We start from the raw sequence: 24,162 nt of genomic DNA on the forward strand, positions 1-24,162 counted from the left end.
AATTTCTCAGAGAAGAGACTCTCCTAGTGCCTCCCAGAAATTATCCCAAATTGGGGTTTCAGGAGACAATGCTTTTTTTTTTAGCCACTAAAGGTAAACCAATAGTCAGGGACATTTATTTACAATATGGAATATCTGAAACACCTTCTTTCTTCTGATCAGGTCAGTGCCACCTATTTGGCAAGGTCCTGAGGAGTTCCCATCACCTCCAGGAAAACTTGTTCAAGCCCAGACTGCAGGAAACAGCACTTTCTGCTCTCCCCTTACCCAACATTCAGCATGTACTTCCTTCTGCTGCAGATCACCAAGGAGATGGGAACCTCCATCAGAGCAGAATGACCAAGCAGGGTCCAAACTCACACTCCTCCCCACCCAAGACCAAAAGCTTTTTGTCTTTTCATCAACATGTTTATCATCATACACATTTCTGTACTTAGACCATCCCAACCCACTGCTGGTGGTTGAAAATGAAATACATACACACACACACACACGTTTAAATAATCAGTGAAGAATTTTACAATATCCAACACTTCACTTTGCATGCGAACCTTCCAAGTCCAACAGAATCATCAGTTCTTTTGGTTTTTGTTTTTTTGTTTTTTGGGGTTTTTTTTTGGAGAAATCCCAAAGTACATAACATAGAGTCAAAGGGAAAAAGCAAGATTTTTGTTGTTGTTGTTGTTGTTGCATTATGGTCACTGAAATACTTCATATCTTGGTCTTCACCCACAGTTCATGCTATACATGTAGGGTTTGTCTGAAATCTCAGAGTTCTTTGCAATAGGATAGGATGAGGAATGCCCAATCTATCGCATTTATGTTGGGATACAAGTAAAGCATGAGAGGCCTTGTCAACCAAGACACTGGCTACCATAGCACACATTGTGCAGTATTCACAGAATGGTAAAGCAGAATGGAAACCTAAAATTCATTCAAGAGATCAAGGACATCAACATTCTTGACTATTTGGAAGTGGCTGGTTCATGAAGATTACTCTTTCCAACTTCACATTGCTTAGGCGTGACCCTACCCATGGGTAGAACCATTGGTGATACTCAAAAGATTTGGCAATGCAAATGGCATGGCATGGGCACTGACTAATCAGAACGGATGCTGTTCCACTGTAATGGCTGGAACAAAGCCAAGGAAGCTAACTGCTGTGCAAGGCACTACTTATTATGTGCTGAGTAGGGGGAGGTCAGGAGTACCACCAGAAGCAAGGCTCTGATGGCTAAGTCGGCAGCAGGAAGATGGGGGCACTCAGGGGCAGTGGGTATTTACCAAGAGACATAGGAATATTTCAGTATTACACACGTGGTACAGGCATGCTGATGCTCAGCAGGTGATTACAAGCTTTGGAAACAGCTCTTTCCTAAGCACAGAAACAGGACCTCTTAGCAGTAAAGTTTTTATTTACTCTACGTCATAATTCCTGCTTCTGTCACTAACATCACTATCCAAAGAAAAGCATCAAAAAGGCCTCATCCTTACCCTGAGTCCATGCCTTGATGAAACAATAACTCCACCTCCAGCTCTCTGTGTTAGGGCAAAGTCCCTTCTCCAAATGTGTTAGATAAAGATGTTAAATCCCTCTAGCCACAATTTTTATTTTTTATTTTATTTTATTTTATTTTTTTGAGGCAGAGTCTAGCTCTGTCGCCCAGGCTGGAGTGTGGTGGCACGATCTTGGCTCACTGCAAGCTCCGCCTCCCAGGTTCACGCCATTCTCCTGCTTCAGCCTCCTGAGTAGCTGGGACTACAGGCGCCCACCACCACGCCTGGTTAATTTTTTTGTATTTTTAGTAGAGACAGGGTTTCACCGTGTTAGCCAGGATGTTCTCGATCTCCTGACCTCACAATCCACCCACCTTGGCCTCCCAAAGTGCTGGGATTACAGGCGTGAGCCGCTGCGCTCGGCCTCTAGCCACAATGTGGTTATAATTGTGAATGGGATATTCACAAATATAAAGATGTAGCAACCTGAAAATGTCTAAAAACAGAACTGTTTGTTCCCTGTCTACCTCCACCCCCTCACCCCACCAAATCCATTCTCCAACCTCTCTCACCCATCTCAGTAAGTGACACTACCAAGGACCCAGTTGCTTGAGCCAAAAACCTGGGAGTCATCCTGATGACATCCTTGCATACTCCTGGGCCATCTACCAATACATCCAATCAACTCTACCTTCAGAACGTGTATCAAATCTAACCAATTTGATCAACCCCCTTCACTTTTATGCTAGTCCAAGTCACCATGACAGGTCACCTGGACATTCCATAACATCTCAACTGGCCTTCCTGCCTCCACCATTACCACATGTTATCTGTCCAGCAATCAGAGCTTTCTTTTTAAAAAGAGCATCAAATCACTTCTCCAAGCCAATCATGACTCTTCTTGGCCTCCCCTAACACTTAAATTAAAATCCAAACTCCTACTTCCCAGCCATGCTGCCTATCACTCTCTCTCTTGCTCAACTCCAAACACAATGCGTTCCTGTTCCTCCTCAAACCCACCAAGCCCATTTCCACCTCAGGCTGTCTCCCCAGCCTAGAATGCCCAGTCACTTCCTGGTACATTGTTCCCTGGGTCTTCATATAGTTTATACCATCTCTTAATCCAGTCTCCCCTCCATTGTCACCCTTCAGAGAATTACTCCTGGCAAAATTAGGCCCACCAGTTCCCAGGTCTCCAGCCTCCACTCTCTAATCTCTTACTCTGCTTTATTCATAGTACTTACCTAACCCAAAGGCATCCTTCATGTCTATTTATTGTTAAATCACAGTAAAGGCACCATAAGAGCAGGGCCTTTGTTCTCTTCCAAGTACCTGAGGCCTAGAATAGGACCTAGCCCACAGAAAGCTCTCAGATATTTGAAGGACTAATTGATTTAAAAAACAGCAACAACAACAACAAAACCCACTAAAGCATGGTTGCTTTCTGAAAATCTTCTCTCATAGCACACACTCTCTTGACACTGCTTTGCCTTTGTGATTCTTAAAGGATCATTTCATTGTTGAATTAGTATCTTAAAATGTTTTCTCCGTGCTACTGAAGCAGGCAAGAAACAAGTGATCTCATAAAGGTAAACTACTTAAGGAGCACAGGTGCTTCTCATGATAGATTTCTAGAATTTCAGATCTAAGGTTTTAGTGATGATCCATTGCTACGGTCTCATTTTACAGTAGCTCTCCAGGGTTCGGCGCTGTGCTGTCTAATATGGTATCCAGTAGTTACGTGGAGCCATTGTGTACTTAAAATGTGGATAGTGAATGAATATAAGATATCTCACTGAAAATTTTCATTGTTGATTATATGCTGGATGATTACATTTGAATATATTTAAATAATATACTTAAGACATATTAACAATAATTTTACATATTTCATTTTACTTTATTCAAATATGGCTACTGGGAAGTTTAAAATTACATGTGTGGCTCACATTTGCATCTCACATTCTATTTCCATTGGACAGCCCTGGTTTGGAGAGATTACATGACTTGTTCAAAGTTCCACTGAACTGTAAGAGAAGATACAAGAGCACATACCAGACCCTTGCCTCCACTCAGACGTCAACCCAGCCAGGCATTCCTATAACGAGTTTGTTTTGTTTGTTTGTTTTGAGACAGAGTTTCGCTCTTTTTGCCCAGGCTGGAGTGCAATGGAGCAATCTCAGTTCACTGCAACCTCCGCCTCCTGGGTTCAAGTGATTGTCCCGCCTCAGCCTCCTGAGTAGCTGGGACTACAGGCGCGTGTCATCCAGCTAATTTTGTATTTTTAGTATAGACAAGATTTCAGCATGTTAGCCAGGCTGGTCTCAAACTCCTGATCTCAAGTGATCCACCCTGCTCAGCCTCCCAAAGTGCTGGGATTACAGGTATGAGCCACCATGCCTGGCCTAATGAGTTATTTACCAAGGGCAGCAGTAGGGAACAGTAAGAGCAAGAAATCCCTGGAACCCAGCTCCGCATTTAGTACTGTGTGATATGGGGTAGCTCATTTCATCTTTCTTTAGCTCAGTTTCCTCATCAGTAAAATGGACAAAGTATAGTGCATACCACAAGAACTTGCAAGGATGAAATGAACTGATAGATATAAAACCCTCAGAATGGTGTCTGGCATATAGTCTGCACTACATAATGTTATTGCTATTGTTACTATTAAATGCTCCTATATTTTAAAGTACATTGAATTGAAGCTAGATTTTTAGCTAGTGACAAATGTGTCAGTCCATGAGCCATTTTTATGCTACTAGATAATTCTGCAATTAGAAGTACCAGTCAGACTACCAATTCATTTCTGTCCCTGACAAACCTGTTTTGATACACTGGAATTACTGCACATGTAAAGCCTCTTGCTACATAAAAATTCAAACACAGAGAACAAAGAAATATAAAGAAATCTATTTCTACCGTTTGTCACCAAGTCAAACAGCAACTAGATATTATTTCCTCAGTTACACTGGAGGCACATTACGTGTGTGTGCACACACACACGCACACAGAGTCTATCTGCCTTGAATGATCAAGGTAACTAAGATTTCCACTATTGTTGAAGAGTTAACACGGAAACTCAGGGCTGGAAGGATTTAGAGATTGCCAAATCCAGCCTTTTCATTTTACTGATGAGGAGCCTCTGTGACTCTGTGACTTGTTGAAGGTCACCATGCACATTAGAAGCCATACTGGGATTTATACCAAAGATTTCTGGCAACTCATCCACAAGGCTTTAGATAACATCCAGCTTTTTCAGGTGATTGAAAGTTTAAAAGTATTAAAGGGAAAAGCAATTCATCAAACAGATGATGCAGCAAGTATAATAAGGAATGCTTAGAATTCCGGACAAAATACAAATTAGAAACAATATTTCTAATTAGAGCTCTAGCAAATATCATAATATAATTAACATATTAAGTTTTCCTACTCATCCTAATAATTAGAAACAAATCCATTGCTGGGCACGGTGGCTCACGCCTGTAATCCCAGCACCTTGGGAGGCCGAGGCAGGTGGATCACGAAGTCAGGAGTTCGAGACCAGCCTGGCCAGCATGGTGAAACCCTGTCTCTACTAAAAATACAAAAATTAACCAGACATGGTGGTGCGTACCTGTAGTCCCAGCTACTCCGGAGGCTGAGGCAGGAGAATTTGTTTGAACACGGGAGGTGGAGGTTGCAGTGAGCCAAGATCACACCACTGCACTCCAGCCTGGGCAACAGAGGGAGACTCTTGTCTCAAAAAAAAAAAAAAAAAAAAAAAAAAAAAAAAAAAAAAAAAAAATTCCCTTTCTGTTTGGCCAACATGATTCTCTTTAAATAAAAATTTTTAAAATGACTTTATTTTTTATTTATTTATTTTGAGACAAGGTCTCACTCCTATCACCCAGGCTGGAGTGCAGTGGCACGATCTCAGCTCACTGCAGTCTCCACCTCCCAGGCTCAAGTGACCCTCCCACCTCAGCTTCCCATGTAGCTGGGACCACAGGAGCATGCCACCATGTTCAGTCAATTTTTATACTTTTTGTAGAGATGGAGTTTTGCCACATTGACCAGGCTGGTCTCAAACTCCTGGACTCAAGCAATCTGCCTGCTTCAGCCTCCCAACGTGCTGTGATTACAGGTGCGAATCACTGCACTCAGCAAAGATGACTTTAAACAGAAATTTCAGATGCTCAAAATGAACACTTTAAACAAATGAAGATTATTTTTTTGGATAAATTTTTGGTCATTTTCTGGTTTGCACCAAGATATAATTACATTGTAGATAGAATAGGTTTGATTAGCCTAATGGCAAATTCAAATGGCCATTTAAGTGCTAATTTCAAATTATCTGGTGGTGTGTATGGGTAAGTGTGCATGCAAGTGCACACACACAGAATTGGCTTCACCAGACCATGCCTAATTGATAGACACTATGTTTAGTGTCCAGTCTTATCCTGGTTGGCTTACGTAAAACAAACTAAAACCTCTTTCTCATTTCCTCCACCTGCCCCACCCGTTAATATAGACACAAATTAAATAATTAGGTAAGAGAGAGACTTCATCATTACCCTAAACGAATGGCAATTTGAAGATGGTTAGGGGAAGCTCAAGCAGTTTTCTGACACATGAGCTACCTATAGACCATCTACAATTCCACATCAACAAATAAAAAGCAGAGAGATATTAAAAGGGATGATTTCGTCGACTTTTAGGCATTTTAGAACAAAGAAGCAGCATTTAAACACAAATACTTGTTTTGAAGGCTGCCAGCTGGTGGAGTTTTTGATAGGCCTATTGTTTATGACTAGTGCTTTATATTTCATTTGCTCTGTTTCATATTGTTCGTTAATTCATTTTCTTTTTATTAAGACAGGGTCTCACTCTGTTGCCCAGGCTGGAGTGCAATGGCATGATCATAGCTCACCGCAATCTTGAATCCCTTGCCTCAAGCAATTCTCCCACCTCAGCATCCCAAAGTTCTGGGATTACAGGCATGAGCCACTGCGCCAGGCCTAATTTATTCTTAAATAGCTTAAATGTTTAAATGAAAGAAAAGAAACATGTATAAACAATATTAGACTGATGAGTTTGAATACAGAACATGCAAATCAGAATATGGACAAGCGTTAAGAAATGACCTCATGTGCACACAGTCTTTGAAATTAACAACAACAACAAAAAGAAATGAGCTCATATCTCTCACCTCTTGAAACTGAGATCTAATTTTCTTCTTCAAATTTAAGGAACAGCAAAAGAATAAGAAATATTCGTCGTGAGGCAGCTAAAAGAACTTAGAAAGTGTAGAACCCCTTCAACACAAGTTAGACAATGAAGAAACCAGTTGCCGTTGTAGATGGGTGTGGGTACAGAATTGAATCACTAAATTAGATAATTAGAAAAATGTTTTTCGGCCAGGCAGGGTGGCTCATGCCTGTAATCCCAGCACTTTGGGAGGCCGAGTCAGGCGGATCACAGAGTCAGGAGATCGAGATCATCCTGGCTAAAATGGTGAAACCTCGTCTCTACTAAAAATACAAAAACATTCATGCCTGTAATCCCAGCACTTTGGGAGGCTGAGGCAGGCAGATCACGAAGTCAGGAGATTGAGACCATCCTGGCTAACATGGTGAAAACCCCGTCTCTACTAAAAATACAAAAAAAAAAAAAAAATAGCCAGGCGTGGTGGCGGGTGCCTGTAGTCCCAACTGCTTAGGAGGCTGAGGCAGGAGAATGGAGTGAACCCGGGAGGCAGAGCTTATAGTGAGCTGAGATAGAATCACTGCCTTCAATCCTGGGTGACAGAGTGAGACTCTGTCTCAAAAAAAAAAAAAAATTTTGTTTTTCAGTTTCAGGTGGGGCACAGGTGGCTCATGACTGTAATCCCAGCACTTTGGGAGGCCAAGATGAGCGGATCACCTGAGGTCAGGAGTTTAAGACCAGCCTCCTGGCCAACATGGTGAAACCCTGACTCTACTAAAAATAGAAAAATTAGCCAGGTGTGGTGGAGTGTGCCTGTAGTTCCAGCTAGTCAGGAGGCTGAGGGCAGAAGAATTGTTTGAACCTGGGGAGGCAGAGGTTGCAGTGAACCAAGATGGCACCACTGCACTCCAGCATGGGCAAAAGAGTGAGATGCTGTCTCAAAAAAAAAAAAAAAAAAAAAAAAAAAAAGGAAAGAAAAAGATAAAGAAAAAAATTTGAAATGGTAAAAACTGGAATAAAAAAATAAGTGACACTTTGGGCTATAAGAAAATGTATGAACTTGAAGAATCATCCTAAATCTTGGGCTGAGATTGTAAATCTCTTCCTAATTGGGTTGAATTTTGTAAGCCCCATAAAGGAGAAGGAATAAGAATAAGTAAATCAAACACATATTAATAATACTCTCACAGTGGCTGGCAAGATGGCTGAATAGGAACAGCTCCAGTCTGCAGCTCCCAGTGAGATCAATGCAGAAGGCAGGTGATTTCTGCATTTCAAACTAAGGTACCTGGCTCATCTCACTGGGATTGGTTAGAGTGGGTGCAACCCACGGAGGGTGAGCCAAAGCAGGGTGGGGCGTTGCCTCACCTGGGAAACAAGGAGTTGGGGAACTCCCTACCCTAGCCAAGGGAAGCCCTGAGGGACTGTGCCATGAGGAACGGTGCATTCTGGCCCCAATACTACACTTTTCCGACGGTCTTCGGAACCCGCAGACCAGGAGATTCCCTCGGGTGCCTACACCACCAGCGCCATGGGTTTGAAGCACAAAACTGGGCTGCTGTTTGGGCAGACACTGAGCTAAATGCAGGAGTTTTTTTCCATACCCCAGTGGTGCCTGGAACGCCAGTGACACAGAACCGTTCACTCCCCTGGAAAAGGGGCTGAAGCCAGGGAGCCAAGTGGTCTAACTCAGAGGATCCCACCCTCACAGGGCCCAGCAAGCTACGTTCCACTGGCTTGAAATACTCGCCACTAGCACAGCAGTCTGAGGTCGACCTGGGACACTCAAGCTTGGTGGGAGGGAGGGGCATCTGCCATTACTGAGGTTTGAGTAGAAGGTTTCCCCCTCACAGTGTAAACAAAGCAGCAGGGAAGTTCGAACAGAGCAGATCCCCCCCACAGCACTGCAAAGCCGCTGTGGCCAGACTGCCTGTCTAGATTCCTCCTCTCTGGACAGGGCATCTCTGAAAGAAAGGCAGAACCCCAGTCAGGGGCTTATAGGTAAAACTCCCATCTCCCTGGGACAGAGCACCTGGGGGAAGGGGCAGCTATGGGTGCAGCTTCAGCAAACTTAAATGTTCCTGCCTGCCAGCTCTGAAGAGGACAGCAAATCTCCCAGCACAATGCTCAAGCTCTGCTAAGAGACAGACTACCTCCTCAAGTGGGTCTCTGACCCCCATGCCTCTTGACTGGGAGACACCTCCCAGCAGGGGTCGACAGACACCTCATACAGGAGAGCTCCAGCTGGCATCTAGCAGATGCCCCTCTGGGAAGAAGCTTCCAGAGGAAAGAACAAGCTGCAATCTTTGATGTTCTGCCGCCTCCGCTGGTGATACCCAGGCAAAAAGGGTCTGGAGTGGACCTCCAGCAAACTCCAGCAGACCTGCAGCAGAGGGGCCTGACTGTTAGAAAGAAAACTAACAAACAGAAAGGAATAGCATGTCCACTCAGAGACCCCATCCAAAGGTCACCAACATCAAAGACCAAAGGTAGATAAATTCATGAAGATGAGGAAAAATCAGCACGAAAAGGCTGAAAATTTCAAAAACCAGAATGACTCTTCTCTTCCAAAGTATCACAACTCCTTGCCAGCAAGGGAACAAAATTGGATGGAGAATGAATTTGACAAACTGACGGAAGTAGGCTTCAGAAGGTGGGTAATAACAAACTCCTCCGAGCTAAAAGAGCAAGTTCTAACCCAATGCAAAGAACCTAAGAACCTTGAAAAAAAGGCTAGACGAATTGCTAACTAGAATAAACAGTTTAGAGAAGAACATACATGACCTGATGGAGCTGAAAAACACAGCACAATAACTTCGTGAAGCATACACAAGTATCAATAGCGGAATCGATCAAGCAGAAGAAAGGATATCAGAGACTGAAGATCAACTTAATGAAATAAAGCATGAAGACAAAAAAAGAATGAAAAGGAATGAATAAAGCCTCCAAGAAATATGAGACTATGTGAAAAGACCAAACCTACATTTGATTGGTGTACCTAAAAGTGAAGGGGAGAATGGAACCAAATTGGAAAACACTCTTCAGGATATTATCCAGGAGAACTTCCCCCACCTAGCAAGACAGGCCAACATTCAAATTCAGGAAATTCAGAGAACACCACAAAGATACTCCTCAAGAAGAGCAACCCCAAGACAGATAATTGTCAGGTTGAAATGAAGAAAAAAATGTTAAGGGCAGCCAGAGAGAAAGGTCAGGTTACCCACAAAGGGAACCCCATCAGACTAACAGCTGATCTCTCAGCAGAAACTCTACAAGCCAGAAGAGAGTGGGGACCAATATTCAACATTTTTAAAGAAAAGAATTTTCAACCCAGAATTTCATATCCAGCCAAACTAAGCTTCATAAGCGAAGGAGAAATAAAATCCTTTACAGACAAGCAAATGCTGAGAGATTTTGTCACCACCAGGCCTGCCTTAGAAGAGCTCCTGAAGGAAGCACTAAATATGGAAAGGAAAAACCAGTACCAACCACTGCAAAAACGTATCAAATTGTAAAGAATATCAACACTATTAAGAAACTGAATCAACTAATGTGTAAAATAACCAGCTAGCATCATAATGACAGGATAAAATTCACACATAACAATATTAACCTTAAATGTAAACGGGCTAAATGCCCCAATTAAAAGACACAGACTGACCAATTGGATAAAGAGCCAAGACCCATTGGTGTGCTCTATTCAGGAGATCCATCTCATGTGCAAAGACACACATAGGCTCAAAATAAAGGGATGGAGGAATATTTACCAAGCAAATGGAAAGAAAAAAAAAAAAAGAAGCAGGGATTGCAATCCTAGTCTCTGATAAAACAGACTTTAAATCAACAAAGATCAAAAGAGACAAATAAGGGCATTACATAATGGTAAAGGGATCAATGCAAAAAGAAGAGCTAACTATCCTAAATATATATGCACCCAATAGAGGAGCACGCAGATTCATAGAGCAAGTTCTTAGAGACCTACAAAGAGACTTAGACTCCCACACAATAATAGTGGGAGGCTTTAACACCCCACTGTCAATATTAGATCAACGAGACAGAAAATTAACAAGGATATTCAGGATTTGAACTCAGCCCTGGACAAAGCGGACCTAATAGACATCTACAGAACTCTCCACCCCAAATCAACAGAATATACATTCTTCTCGGCACCACATTGCACTTAGTTTAAAATTGACCGCATCATTAGAAGTAAAACACCTCCTCAGCAAATGCAAAAGAACTGAAATAATAACAAACAGTCTCTCAGACCACAGTGCAATCAAATTAGAACTCAGGATTAAGGAACTCACTCAAAATCACAAAACTACAAGGAAACTGAACAACCTGCTCCTGAATGACTACTAGGTAAATAATGAAATTAAAGCAGAAATAAATAAGTTATTTGAAAGCAATGAGAACAAACACACAATGTACCAGAATCTCTGGGATACAGCTAAAGCAGTGTTTAGAAGTAAATTTATAGCACTAAATGCCCATAGGAGAAAGTGGGAAAGATCTAAAATCAACACCCTAACATCACAATGAAAAGAACTAGAGAAGCAAGAGCTAACAAACTGAAAAGCTAGCAGAAGACAAGAAACAACTAAGATCAGAGCAGAACTGAAGAAGATAGAGACATGAACAACCCTTTAAAAAAATCAATGAACGCAGGAGCTGGTTTTTTGAAAAGACTAACAAAATAGACCACTAACAAGACAAATAAAGAAGAAAAGAGAGAAGACTCAAATAGACACACAAAAATGATAAAGAGGATATCACCACTGATCCCACAGAAATACAAACTACCATCAGAGAATACTATAAACACCCTTACACAAATAAACTAGAAAATCTAGAAGAAATTCATAAATTCCTGGACACATACACCCTCCCAAGACTAAACCAGGAAGAAGGTGAATCCCTGAATAGACTAATAACAGGTTCTGAAATTGAGGCAGTAATTAATAGCCTACGAACCAAAAAAAGGCCAGGAACAGATGGATTCACAGCCAAATTCTACCAGAGGTACAAAAAGGAGCTGGTACCATTCCTTCTGAAACTATTCCAAACAACAGAAAAAGAGGGACTCTTCCCTACCTCATTTTAGGCGGCCAGCATTATCCTGATACCAAAACCTGGCAGAGACACAACAAAAAAAGAAAACTTCAGGCCACCTGAAATTCAGGCACCTGATGAACATCAATGCGAAAATCCTCAATAAAATACTGGCAAACTGAATCCAGCAGCACATCAAAAAGCTTATCCACCACAATCAAGTCAGCTTCATCCCTGGGATGCCAGGCTGGTTCAACATATGCAAATTAATAAATGTAATCCATCACATAAACAGAACCAATGACCAAAAACCACATGATTATCTCAATAGATGCAGAAAAGGCCTTCAATAAAACTCAACACCCATTCATGCTAAAAACTCTCAATAAACTAGGTATTGATGGAACGTATCTCAAAATAATAAGAGCTATTTATGACAAACCCACAGCCAGTATCACACTGAATGGGCAAAAGCTGGAAGCATTCCTTTTGAAAACCGGCACAAGACAAGGACACCCTCTCTCACCACTCCTACTCAACATAGTATTGGAAGATCTGGCCGGAGCAATCAGGCAAGGAAAGAAAAAAAGGGTATTCAAATAGGAAGACAGGAAGTCAAATTGGCCCTGTTTGCAGATGACATGATTGTATATTTAGAAAACCCCAGTGCCTCAGCCCAAAATCTCCTTAAGCTGATAAGCAACGTCAGCAAAGTCTCAGGATACAAAATCAATGTGCAAAAATCACAAGCATTCCTATATACCAATAACAGACACACAGAAAACCAAATCATGAGTGAACTCCCATTCACAATTGCTACAAAGAGAATAAAATACCTAGGAATCCAACTTACAAGGGATGTGAAGGACCTCTTCAAGAAAACTACAAACCACTGCTCAAGGAAATAAGAGAGGACACAAACAAATGGAAGGACATCTCATGCTCATGGATAGAACCAATAATGTGAAAATGGCCATACTGCTCAAAGTAATTTATAGATTCAATGCTATCCCCATCAAGCTACCACTGACTTTCTTCACAGAATTAGAAAAAACTACTTTAAATTTCACATGGAAGCAAAAAAGAGCCCATATAGCCAATACAATCCTAAGCAAAAAGAACAAAGCTGGAGGCAGCACACTACCTGACTTCAAACTATACTACAAGGCTACAGTAACCAAAACAGCATGGTACTGGTACCAAAACAGATATATAGATCAATGGAACAGAACAGAAGCCTCAGGAATAACACTACACATCTAGAGCCATCTGATCCTTGACCAACCCGACAAAAACAAGCAATGGGAAAAGAATTCCCTATTTAATAAATAGTGTTGGGAAAACTGGCTAGCCATATGCAGAAAACTGAAACTGGACCCCTTCCTTACCCCTTATACAAAAATTAACTCAAGATGGATTAAAGACTTAAACATAAGACCTAAAACCGTAAAAACCCTAGAATAAAACCTAGGCAACACCATGTAGGACACAGACATAGGCAAAGACTTCATGACTAAAGCACCAAAAGCAATGGCAACAAAAGCCAAAATTGACAAATGGGATCAAATTAAACTAAAGAGCTTCTGCACAACAAAAGAAACTATCATCAGAGTGAACAGCCAACCTACAGAATGGGAGCAAATTTTTGCAATCTATCCATCTGACAAAGGGTTCATATCCAGAATCTACAAGGAATTTAAACAAATTTACAAGAAAAAAACAACCCCATCAAAAAGTGGCCACAGGATATGAACAGACACTTCTCAACGTATTTCTGTGGCCAACAAACATGTGAAAAAAAGCTCATCACCACTGGTCATTACAGAAATGCAAATCGAAACCACAATGAGATACCCTCTCACGCCAGTTAGAATGGCGATCATTAAAAAGTCAGGAAACAACAGATGCTAGAGAGGATGTGGAGAAATAGGAACACTTTTACACTGTTGTTGGGAGTGTAAATTAGTTCAACCATTGTGGAAGACAGTGTGGCGACTCCTCAAGGGTCTAGAACCAGAAATACCATTTGACCCAACAATCCCATTACTGGGTATATACCCAAAGGATTATAAATCATTCTACTCTAAAGACACATGCACATGTATGTTTATTGCAGCAACTATTCACAACAGCAAAGACTTGGAACCAACCCAAATGCCCATCAATGATAGACTGGATAAAGAAAATGTGGCACATATACACCATGGAATACTATGTAGCCATAAAAAGGATGAGTTTATATCCTTTGCAGGGACATGGATGAAGCTGGAAACCATCATTCTCAGCAAACTAACACAAGAACAGAAAACCAAACATCGCATGTTCTCACTCGTAAGTGGGAACTGAATAATGAAAACACATGGACACAGTGAGGGGAACATCACACACCGGGGTCTGTCAGGGGGTAGGGGGCTAAGGAAGTGATAGCATTAGAAGAAATACCTAATGTAGATGACGGGTTGATGGGTGCAGCAAACCACCATGGCACGTGTATACCTATGTAACAAACCTGCACGTTCTGCACATGTATCCCAGAACTTAAAGTATAAAAAAAAGAATACTCTCAAGACGAACTTTAAAATAAATAAACATGAGTCAGCACTGAAGTTTTAAAATCTTGTCCTTATTTATGGTATTTAAATCTGATATTAAATAATCTATCAGAGTTGTGATTAGTTTATGATTTAACAGTATAAATGTGATTACTTGATTTGATTACATTTAGAAACAATATTAGAATGTTTAGAATTAAGAGAGTATGGTTTTGTGGGGTGTGTTTTTTGTTTTTTGTGGGTTTTTTTTGACAGAGTTTTACTCTGTCACCCAGGTTGGAGTGCAGTGGCTTGATTAGCAAAATGTTGAGGCTCATTGCAGCTTCAACTTCCTGGGCTCAAGTTATCCTCCCACTTCAGCCTCCCAAGTAGCTGGGACTACAAATGTGTGCTACCATGCCCAGCTAATTTTTACACTTTTTGTAGAGATGCGGTTTCTCCATGCTTCCCAAACTGGTCTCAGACTCCTGGTCTCCAGCAATCCTCCCGTCCTGGCCTCCTGAAGTGCTAGGACTACAGACATGAGCCACCATGCCTGGCCAAGAGAGTAAGATTTATTTAATCGATCTACCAGAATCACTTAACTGCTTAGATTTTGCTTGACAGCTTTTTCGGAGGTTTGAAATATTTGAGGATACTTGGGTTTTTAAAATGTGTAAATAGGTTTTAAAATGTTAAAAGAAAATGTAATAATTTAATTAACTGAATTAATAAGTGAAGCAAACAGTAAATTGAAACCTAATCAAAGGATTAAGAAACATCCCTTTAATTTTTATACGCAAAAAACTAGATTTATAAAAATTAAAATGAGCATTAAAGCCTTAGAAAAACTAGTTTTTTTTAGTTTATATTCCACTCTAATAAAGTCAGCATCAACTAAAACATGCAGCTACAAATGTCTCTTTGCACACAGAAAGACCCTATCAAATATTTGAAAACTCAGCAGCAGAGAAAACAGTTGTATCCCATTACAGTACTGATGAAGATGGGAGGATGAGAGACATCAACAGAGCATTGGCTCACCAGCTGGCCCACAGCATCATCCTATACCCTTCCCCCAACATTAGAGTCTATTTTTTTCTGCCTTAGGATTGCAAAAAATTTGGAAAGAATTCCCAGATATATTGTTGAGTATCAAGAGGCTAAGAGCAAAACAGTGTATATTATTTTATTAGTTAGGATATCAGGTTAGCTGCCATTTAAAAAGGGTCTAATCATTTATAGTTCAAGGCTAATATGACACCTTCATGGTCTCAGAGACATAGACCCTTCCTATCATGTTGCTTTTTCACCCTTAACACCTTACTTCCATCTTATGGTAAAATATGGCTGCTGCAGCTCCTACCATCAGGTTACATCTTCCTCTAGAAGGGAAGAAAGCCTCCTTTCCTTTTCGGGTCATCACTCAGAAATCGCTACATCACTTCAGTTTACATCCCATCATCACATGGCCACAATTAGCAGCAGCTAAGCTAAGAAGTATAGTATTTAGCTGGGTATCCATGTGCCCAGATAAAACATCTTGTATTACAGAGAATCTGTATTCAGGAGACTGCTAGCAGTCTCTGCCACAAATATGCCACTTTTTATGTAAAAAAAAAAAAAAAGTAAAAAACCATCAAGAGCATCTATTCACATATGTGCATAAAGAAAATCTGAAAGTTTAGGAAGCACATAAGATGCATACAATAAATCAGTGGTTCTAGAACACTGGCCCACAGTACAATGTCAGTATCTAGTGAAGTTTTCATTAGCAAAAAGTAAAATTAAAAAAAAAACACATAATGAGCATGAGTTCATCATACATTTAAGTTTATTCAATTTAAAGTGTTATCTTCCATTAGGCCCTTCTACTATTTGAAGTTCAAGTATTCTTTCTTTATGCAATAATGTTGATACTAAATGGTAATGATGGCAGTGGCGGGCCATCTGGAGCAGCCGCTGCCATCATGCCGGCTGCAGCAGGAAAGCATGGCTGGGGCTGCATGTTTCATGGAGCTGGTAAGAGGCAGGCACAAGCAGGATCCTCGCCCCTTCTGAGTTGGGGTGGAAGCTGCCTGGGTGCTGCAGCAGCCGCCCAAACTGCAGCTGCAGACCCAGGCATCCCTGTGCTCTCAGGGCTCAGGAGCAGGCAGGAGCCCTACCCTGCTGGCCACTGCTGCAGCTGCCAAAACCACAGCTGCAGACCCAGGCACCCCTATACCCTTGGGGGCCCAGGAAGGCCCCCCTGCCCTTGCAGGCTTGGAAGTGCCTGCTTCTGCTGCCTGGCTTCTCCCTGCTGTTGGCACCCACTCCAATCTCAGAGCAAAGTTGGGGCCATGGGAAGCCAAGGGGGGCACTGAGGGAAGCTTGGTGCTGGGCCACAGGCACCCCTTGGCACATGGGCATCCTGGGTGCCATGAACAGCAGCTGGAGACAGACAGGCTCCTGGACAGGAGGTGGGTCCCTAGTGAGGGCCTGAAGGCTGTTGGCTGGGCTGCCAGTCCCATGGACCAGAGTGGGAGCTTGTGGTGCCTTTTCCAGGCCTACCCATGGCCACCCATGGACCAATCGGTGCACACTTCCTCCCCTCTGTGGCCCTGTAGGGGCTAAAAGAGCTGTAACACAAACAGGGCTGAAATATGCCCCTTGCTTGCCACATTGTGAACAAAGAGGAGAGAAGAGCTGTGGCCCTTTGAGGACCCCAGACCTAGGAGTCCCCTAAGCCAGGGCTGTGACTGCCTTTGGGGCCCTAAGGTTCCTGGAGTCTCCAAGCTTCTGGATGCCACCATGTTCCCCAGTGCCAGCAGTGGAAGCTACTTGTGGCGTGCCTGGTCTGGCCGCAGCCTCACAGAGAGCCGGTGCCTTTGCTGGCACCTGGAGCTGCCCACCCTGCTACAGCAAAAGGCATGTCTGACTCTGCACAGTGGCCGGACCCCATGCTCGCTCACACACCCCTCACTATTCCATGCCTGACTCTCCCTTGGCAGGTGTGGGACCCAGGCTGGTAATGTGAGCCAAGCACAGCTTGCCAGGCCAAGTGAGCAAAACAAGCTCAATGGGCCTTAGCAAAACTCAGGCAAAGGCATCACCAGCCACAGAGGTTTCCAGACAGAAAAATACCCCAAAGATCCTGTAAAAGTAATGTATTTCTCCATTTAGCAAATGTTATGAAACACCCAGGCACTATACAAGATGCTGAGGATTCTCATGTTACAATAGTCTCTACACTCATAAAATTTAGAGGCTAGCGGAGAAGGAGGATGGTAAGTACAATTTCAAACTAGGAAAAGCACTATTTTTAAAAAGAAATGTAGCAGGTGCTATGGGAGAAATATTCTGAGGAACTTAATTTGGACTGGGGTGTCAGCAAAGGCTTCCAGGAGGAAGAGATATTTAAGATGCATTCTCAAAATGAGTATCAGTTCACTAGAAGACCAGTAGAAAAGAGTGTTGTAGGCAGACAGATTGGCATGTGCAGAGGCCTAAGAAGGATGAGTCTGGCCCGCTGAAGATTCTAAAATATGATTCTGTGGCCAGAACTAAGTAATCATGGGGAATAATGGCAGAGGGTCATTAGGGGACAGATAGAGGGTCTCACAGGCCATGCACAGATTTAAATTTGCACCCAAGACATAGAAATGTTCTGAGCAGAAAAACAACAATCCAATTTACATTTTTAAAAGGTCACTCTGGCTGGCAGAGTGAATAGTGAATTTGGGGCTAGGGAATGATAGATAAATTTAGCAATTCAGATAGAGATGGGGGTGGCAGAGAGAATGGCAAGAAGCGGACACAGCAGAGATTTGCCCCCATGGGGTAGATTTTGGTGAGCTGTCTGGCTCTAGGAGACAAAAGCAGAAGAACCAAGGCTCTGGCATCAGACCACCCAGATTCAAACCCTGGCCCCACTCTGGCCAGTGAATCTTGCCATAGGATAGGCCTCAATTTTCCCATCTGTAGAATGGAGAGCATACTACCTCTACCTCAAACATGGTGAGGAATAAACGAAATCACTGATTAAAGTACCTAGAATAATGACTGAATGTATAAACGTCACTGCTTTAATATTGCCTTTTCCATTATTAGCATTAGGTATAACAGAAAAAGAATAAAAAAGACTCGATTCTGGTGAGCCAACTGTTTCAGAATAAAGCAACAGAAAAGAACAATTTACAAATTTCTCAACTGTAGTTTTGATTACATATCAAAATCTTACCATGTATAGTTACTAGGAAAAGTCTTTATGAAAATACAAGAAAATGGGCTGGTTCATGCCTATAATCTTCTGTGCTATGGGAGGCTGAGGCAGGAGGATTGCTTGAGACCAGGAGTTCAAGACCAGCCTGGGCAACACAGGGACACCTTGTCTCTACAATAAATAGATAAATAAGCTGGGCATACAGATGCACCTGTAGTCCCGGCTACTCAGGAGGCTGAAGTGAGAGGATCCCTTGAACCCAGAAGTTTGAGACAGAAGTTGATCACACCACTGCACTCCAGCCTAGGCAACAGAGTGAGACCCTGTCTCAAAAAAAAAAAAAAAAAAAGGAAGGAAGGAAGCGAAAGGAAAGGAAGGAGGGAAGGAGGGAAGGAAGGAAGGAAGGGAGTGAGGGACAGAGGGAGGGAGGGAGGAGGCAAGAAGGCAGGCAGGCAGAATACGAGAAGTATTATTTTCCAAATCTCATCTTATTCCTGGAATCCAGGCTCAATTTTCATATCCTTACACCACTTACCCAAAAAAAATCAATTCTGGAATTCTCCAATTTTCCCTTCTTCAAGGCCCAGCCCAGGCCTGTGTTCCTTTTATGAACCTTCTTAGACAATCACAAACAAAAAAGACTTTCAGCTACTGTAAGGAATTCTTTATACTACTCAGCTGGTATTTCATGTAAACCACCAGAAAGAGAGAGACATATCTGCATTCAACCAGTATTTGAGCTAAGTTCTGCACTTAGCATTGTGGGTTCAATAGTGAGCAGAGATCTCATGGAGTTCAAGGTCTCATGTGAAACTCTTCAACACACTCATCAAATTGCCAGGATGTAGTCAATCCACAGTTATTCAGACATTGGAGCATATAATATCATACATTGGAGTTCCCACACACGTTTGGTCACTATTATTATTTATTTCATTAGGTTTTTTTGGGGAACAGGTGGTGTTTGGTTACACAGGTAAGTTCTGAAGTGGTGATTTCTGAGGTTCTGGTGCACCCATCACCCAAACAGTGTACACTGGACCCAACATGTAGTCTTCTAGCCTTCACCCCCTCCCCCACCATTTTCCCTGAGTCCCAAAAGTCAAAAAATATGGAATGCTTCATGAATTTGCATGTCATCCTTGCACAGGGGCCATGCTAATCTTCTATGTATCACTCCAATTTTAGTATATGTGCTGCTGAAGTGAGTGCATGGTCACTATTATGTTTTTTAGCCTTCTGTATAAATGACAGCATGCTATTCCAAGAAGTAACTATTTTCAAGATCGCATATAAGACCACTGGAAATAGAACCCAGTGGGCTGATGGCAATACACAGAGGTTTCTTTTCTAGTCTAATTTTAGCACTTAAATTGATTTCATAACATCAAATACTATGTCAATAACTAGTTTTGACATAGTATTTGAATAGTTTTGCTTTGTTTTAAATTTGTACTATCTGGTAAGGAAAAAAGAGAGAAAAGTAAATTACCTATATCCTTGAGTCCAAGGCTTATGTCCATATAAATTAACATTTTTGAGGGTGAAATGCCTTTGCATTGATATGTATATTTACTATGGTGGCATTTGCTTTTCTGAAAGGCTGTTTTCAAATCAATGGCATATCTCATAATCAATGTTGCCTTAGAAACTAGGAAATTCAACATGAAGACTCAGACTAACTCTGGGTCCTTCTGCCAATTAGCTACTAATCACCTGGCCCCGTGACATCTGCTGAGTCCCTTCACTCCTCTGGACCTTTGCCACCCCATCCATAGGATGAAAGTTTGTACTTGTGTTTCTCAAACACTGTAGGAAGGAACCAATTTTTAAAATTTTCCATCAGTTGAAGACTGATACATTTATGAAATACAATAAAAATACTCTTTGATGCCACAGCAATGTTAAATTGCTATAAAGGTTTCTAAACACAGGTGCATTTTGAGTGGTGTTGATGAAGACTACTAATGGCTTACCACTAAATGGATTAGAAGATAATTCTACAAAAGATTAATCACCTTCATTTGATTTTTATTAGTAATATAATTAACATATTTTTCAATTACACAGTAGCTGAGCAACAGAAGCACATATTCTGGGATGGGTTACTCAGAAAGGAAGGTCTTATTTATGGCAGATTCAAGAGAGAAATGGCATGGATAATCCATCTAATAATAACTGACAACTGATCATCAATACAGAAGATGGCTTTCAGGCAAAACAATAAAAAATACATTTTACTTTTTTCTCTCATTCATTAAAAAAGCACAAAATATTAGAATTTGTCAGTCAATTTTTAAAAAGCAAACTTGACAACAGGAGTATTACTCTTTGGATGGAAATATCAGCCATCTTAATCCATTCTGTGTTATAAAGGAATACCTGAGGCTGGGTAATTTATAAAGAAAAGAGGTTTATTTGGCTCATGAATCTCATGGCTAGAAAGTTCAAAACTAGGCATCTGCATCTGATGAGGGCCTTGGGCTGCTTCCACTCTTGGGGGAAGGTGAAGAAGAGCTGGTGTGTGTAGAGATAATGTGGTAAGAGAGGAAGCAAGAGAGAGGTGGGGAAGTGCCAGGCTCTTTTGAACAACCAGCTCTCTCAAGAATACAGTGAGAACTCACTCCCAAGGGAGGGCACTAATCTATTCTTGAGGGGTCTGACCCGACGACCTAAACACCTCACAGCAGGTCCCACCTCCAACACTGGGGATCAAATTTTCAACATGAGATTTGAAAGAGACATTCAAACCACAGCACAAGCCAATGTTCCATGGAGAGTGAATTTTCAATGAGAAGATTGATATATGATGGCTCTTACTAGAATATGGTTCCTCAGCACTCCTATGTCCATTAATAGAAGCATAACTACCTAATGGTTATTAGCCATAAGATCATTGCAGTTTTTAGGAGCACAGCTTTTTGAAGAGTACATGCAAGTACAAGGATCTATGCAAACATGAACATTTGCTACTTTTTGAAACGATTCTTGCCAAGGTAAAACATACATATGTGCTTGCTCTTCCTCTTTGTCCACCAGCCTGGCACCCTAGGACAAATGCAAAAAGACTCCTACAAATTACCCAGCTCAGCCCTTAAAGTCCCTTCATCAAATTGATGAGGGAGAGATTTCTTCACCTGCCAGCAACAAAGTATTCCCTAGACAGATTAGTCTCAGGTGCATCCTGGAAGTCTGCCGAAAGCCCAGTGTGACAATCAGAGGCTGAGCAGCTCCTGAGCTCCAGGCCAATGCCATAAAACAGAGGTTCTCAAACTTGAGTGTGTATTAGGATCACCTGGAGAGCTTATTAAAATACAGATTGCTGGCTCCACTCCAGAAGTTCTGCTTCAGAGAGCTAAGATGGGGACTTAAGAGTTTGCATTTCTAACAAGGTCCCAGGAGGTACTGATGCCAATGCTGCAGATCCTGGGAACACACTTTAAGAACCACCTGCAGAAAACATCTGATGACAGAATTTGAAAGACCTCAGAGGTCATCTGGTCCAAGCTTTTCATTTTACAGGTAAGGACCCTGGGGTTCAGAGGAAATGTCTTGCTCCTGGTCATATACCCAATAACTCAGAGCCTCCCCTCACCAAAAAAAGAAACTCGGTTCCCAGAGCCTAAACATACTGCTCATCTCATGATGCCAAGTTCTGGCCACACATCAGGTCGCCACTCTGAGAAGGAGCACCAACAGGGATTTCATGCTGCTGACTGTCCTCTGCACATGCCCTTCTGGGACGTACATGGTAGCTCTATCAGGACCTCACAATGGTAGGTGAATGGCCTGAGCCCAGATAGCAGATTGGCAGCGCAATGGGAACTACTTCTTGAATCTGGGGAAAGGGGTGGTAGGAGAAGAGCTGCGGACTCAAAACACATTTACTGGTGATGTTTACAGCTCCTGGAGTACTAACTTCTTGAAGAAAAAAATAGTTTCCATTAAGAGGTACTGGGTCATGAACTAATCAGATTTCTGCTGGCTTGAACTTTCAGCTTCCGAAGTCTTACCACTTTTCACTGTTCTTTGCTATTAATTTCCTTTTTTGTTCCACAATTCCAAGAATATCACTGTCTCCTTTACCTTGACTCTCGTTATAATGGACTCTTTAAACCTAAGAAGCACACACTGAAAAGGGAAAAAAACAGACATCTGGCCCTAAAACCTGCAGTGGCCATTAATTGAGTAGATGTTGACCTCACCTCACCCATCAACTTCAGAGAAAATTTAAATTTGGCACAATTCAAACCACATATGGAATGAATTTCTATATCCTATCAGCGACCCCATAATTTTCTTAAATTAAAAAGTATATTTTAACTTGTTATCTATTCTATTGTTAAAGTTGTTGAGCTGGGTGCAGTGGCTCATGCCTGTGATTCCAATGACTCTGGAGGCTGAGGTAGGAGGATCGCTTGAGGCCAGGAGTTCAAAAGCAGCCTGGGCAATAGCAAGACCCCATCTCCAAAGAAATATTTAAAACCTAGCCGGGTGTGGTAGCATGCCTGTAGTCCCAGCTACTCGGCAGGCTGAGGTGGGAGGATTGCTTGAGCCCAGGAGGCCAAGGCTTTAGTAAACCATGAAAAGAAAAATTGTTTTTGTTGTTAATACAGAGAGTACCAGGAGCAGGCATATCACATAGGTAATACTTTTCTTTTGTGTTCATATTCTAGAAAACTTTAGCTTTTATTGCTACTCTCTGGTTTTATATGCAAAAGTTTATTCTGAAAAAATACTGGAAGATCAATCTATTAAATATCAAATGTAGTCTTATAGTGAAGTAATTAACGACTCTCTCTCTGAATAATCATGAGCACTTGCTTATTCTATCTGTAACATGGGTATATCAACATGTATTCATGGAAGAATATTTCATATTTGATAGTCAACTAGCCTATCTCATTTCAGATTGGTCAAGTATCATTCTGGCTTTCAAAGCTCACACTGTACCATCCAGTCATTATTAAAACATTGCACCAGGCACAAAACTGGTTCAGGTGCCAGGATACAGGAACAAGACAGCACAGCCCCAGTCCCACAGAGCTTGCAATCTATTTGGGGGCAGACGAGTCAACAAGTAAGTAAATAAGAATATCAGGTCAATTCCAAGATAACAGCTATGAAGAAATAAAGCCAAGTTATAGAACCAGGCAACTAACAGTAAATGGTGCAAGGATAATTTCAGGTAGTGTGATCTGGAAAGGCCTTGTCAAGAGATGAACTTTTGAGCTGAGACGTGAAGATAAGGAAGAAACAGCCATGTATGTGGAACAAGAGTGGGGAACAGAAAAGAATGTTCCAGGCAGAAAAAAGAGCAAGCTTAAAGACCCAGAGGTAACAAATGTTGTGTTTGAAAAACACAAAGAAGGTGAGTTTGGCTTCAGCCCAGCAAACCAGTGGGAGAATGACCCTGTGTACATTCTGAGAGGTAGGAAAGCATTTGGCATTTATTCCAAGTGTAAGTAAAAGACACTGAATTTAAGTAAGGTAATAATATAATCTAAGTTTTTAAATGGACCAAAGAAGGGCAAATGTGGGCGGTGGGAAATCAAGAGGACACTGCAATAACGCAGGTGAATTGCAGCTTTGGATAGGGGAAGAAGTGGTGAGATTTGGCAAATGTTTAACACCAGAGACAATGCTGGCAGATGGGCTGTGGGAGTTTCCTGGGATAATAGGATACATGTGTGA

The 24,162-nt window shown here is 41.7% G+C and overlaps 1 protein-coding gene and 1 non-coding gene across 2 annotated transcripts in view; both read right to left on the bottom strand.

Annotated features, from left to right (window-relative positions):
- The window catches only part of GNA14 (G protein subunit alpha 14), a 227,567-nt gene that overhangs the window by 192,846 nt on the left and 10,559 nt on the right, over positions 1 to 24,162 (bottom strand). The gene's annotated exons all lie outside the window — the stretch shown is intronic.
- Positions 19,574 to 19,680, bottom strand: LOC112204523 (U6 spliceosomal RNA). Its single transcript, XR_002938155.1, has one exon. It is a non-coding gene; the product is annotated as a U6 spliceosomal RNA (small nuclear RNA).

The sequence above is a fragment of the Pan troglodytes genome, chromosome 11 (assembly GCF_028858775.2).
Source record: "Pan troglodytes isolate AG18354 chromosome 11, NHGRI_mPanTro3-v2.0_pri, whole genome shotgun sequence".
NCBI classification, from domain to species: Eukaryota; Metazoa; Chordata; class Mammalia; order Primates; family Hominidae; genus Pan; species Pan troglodytes.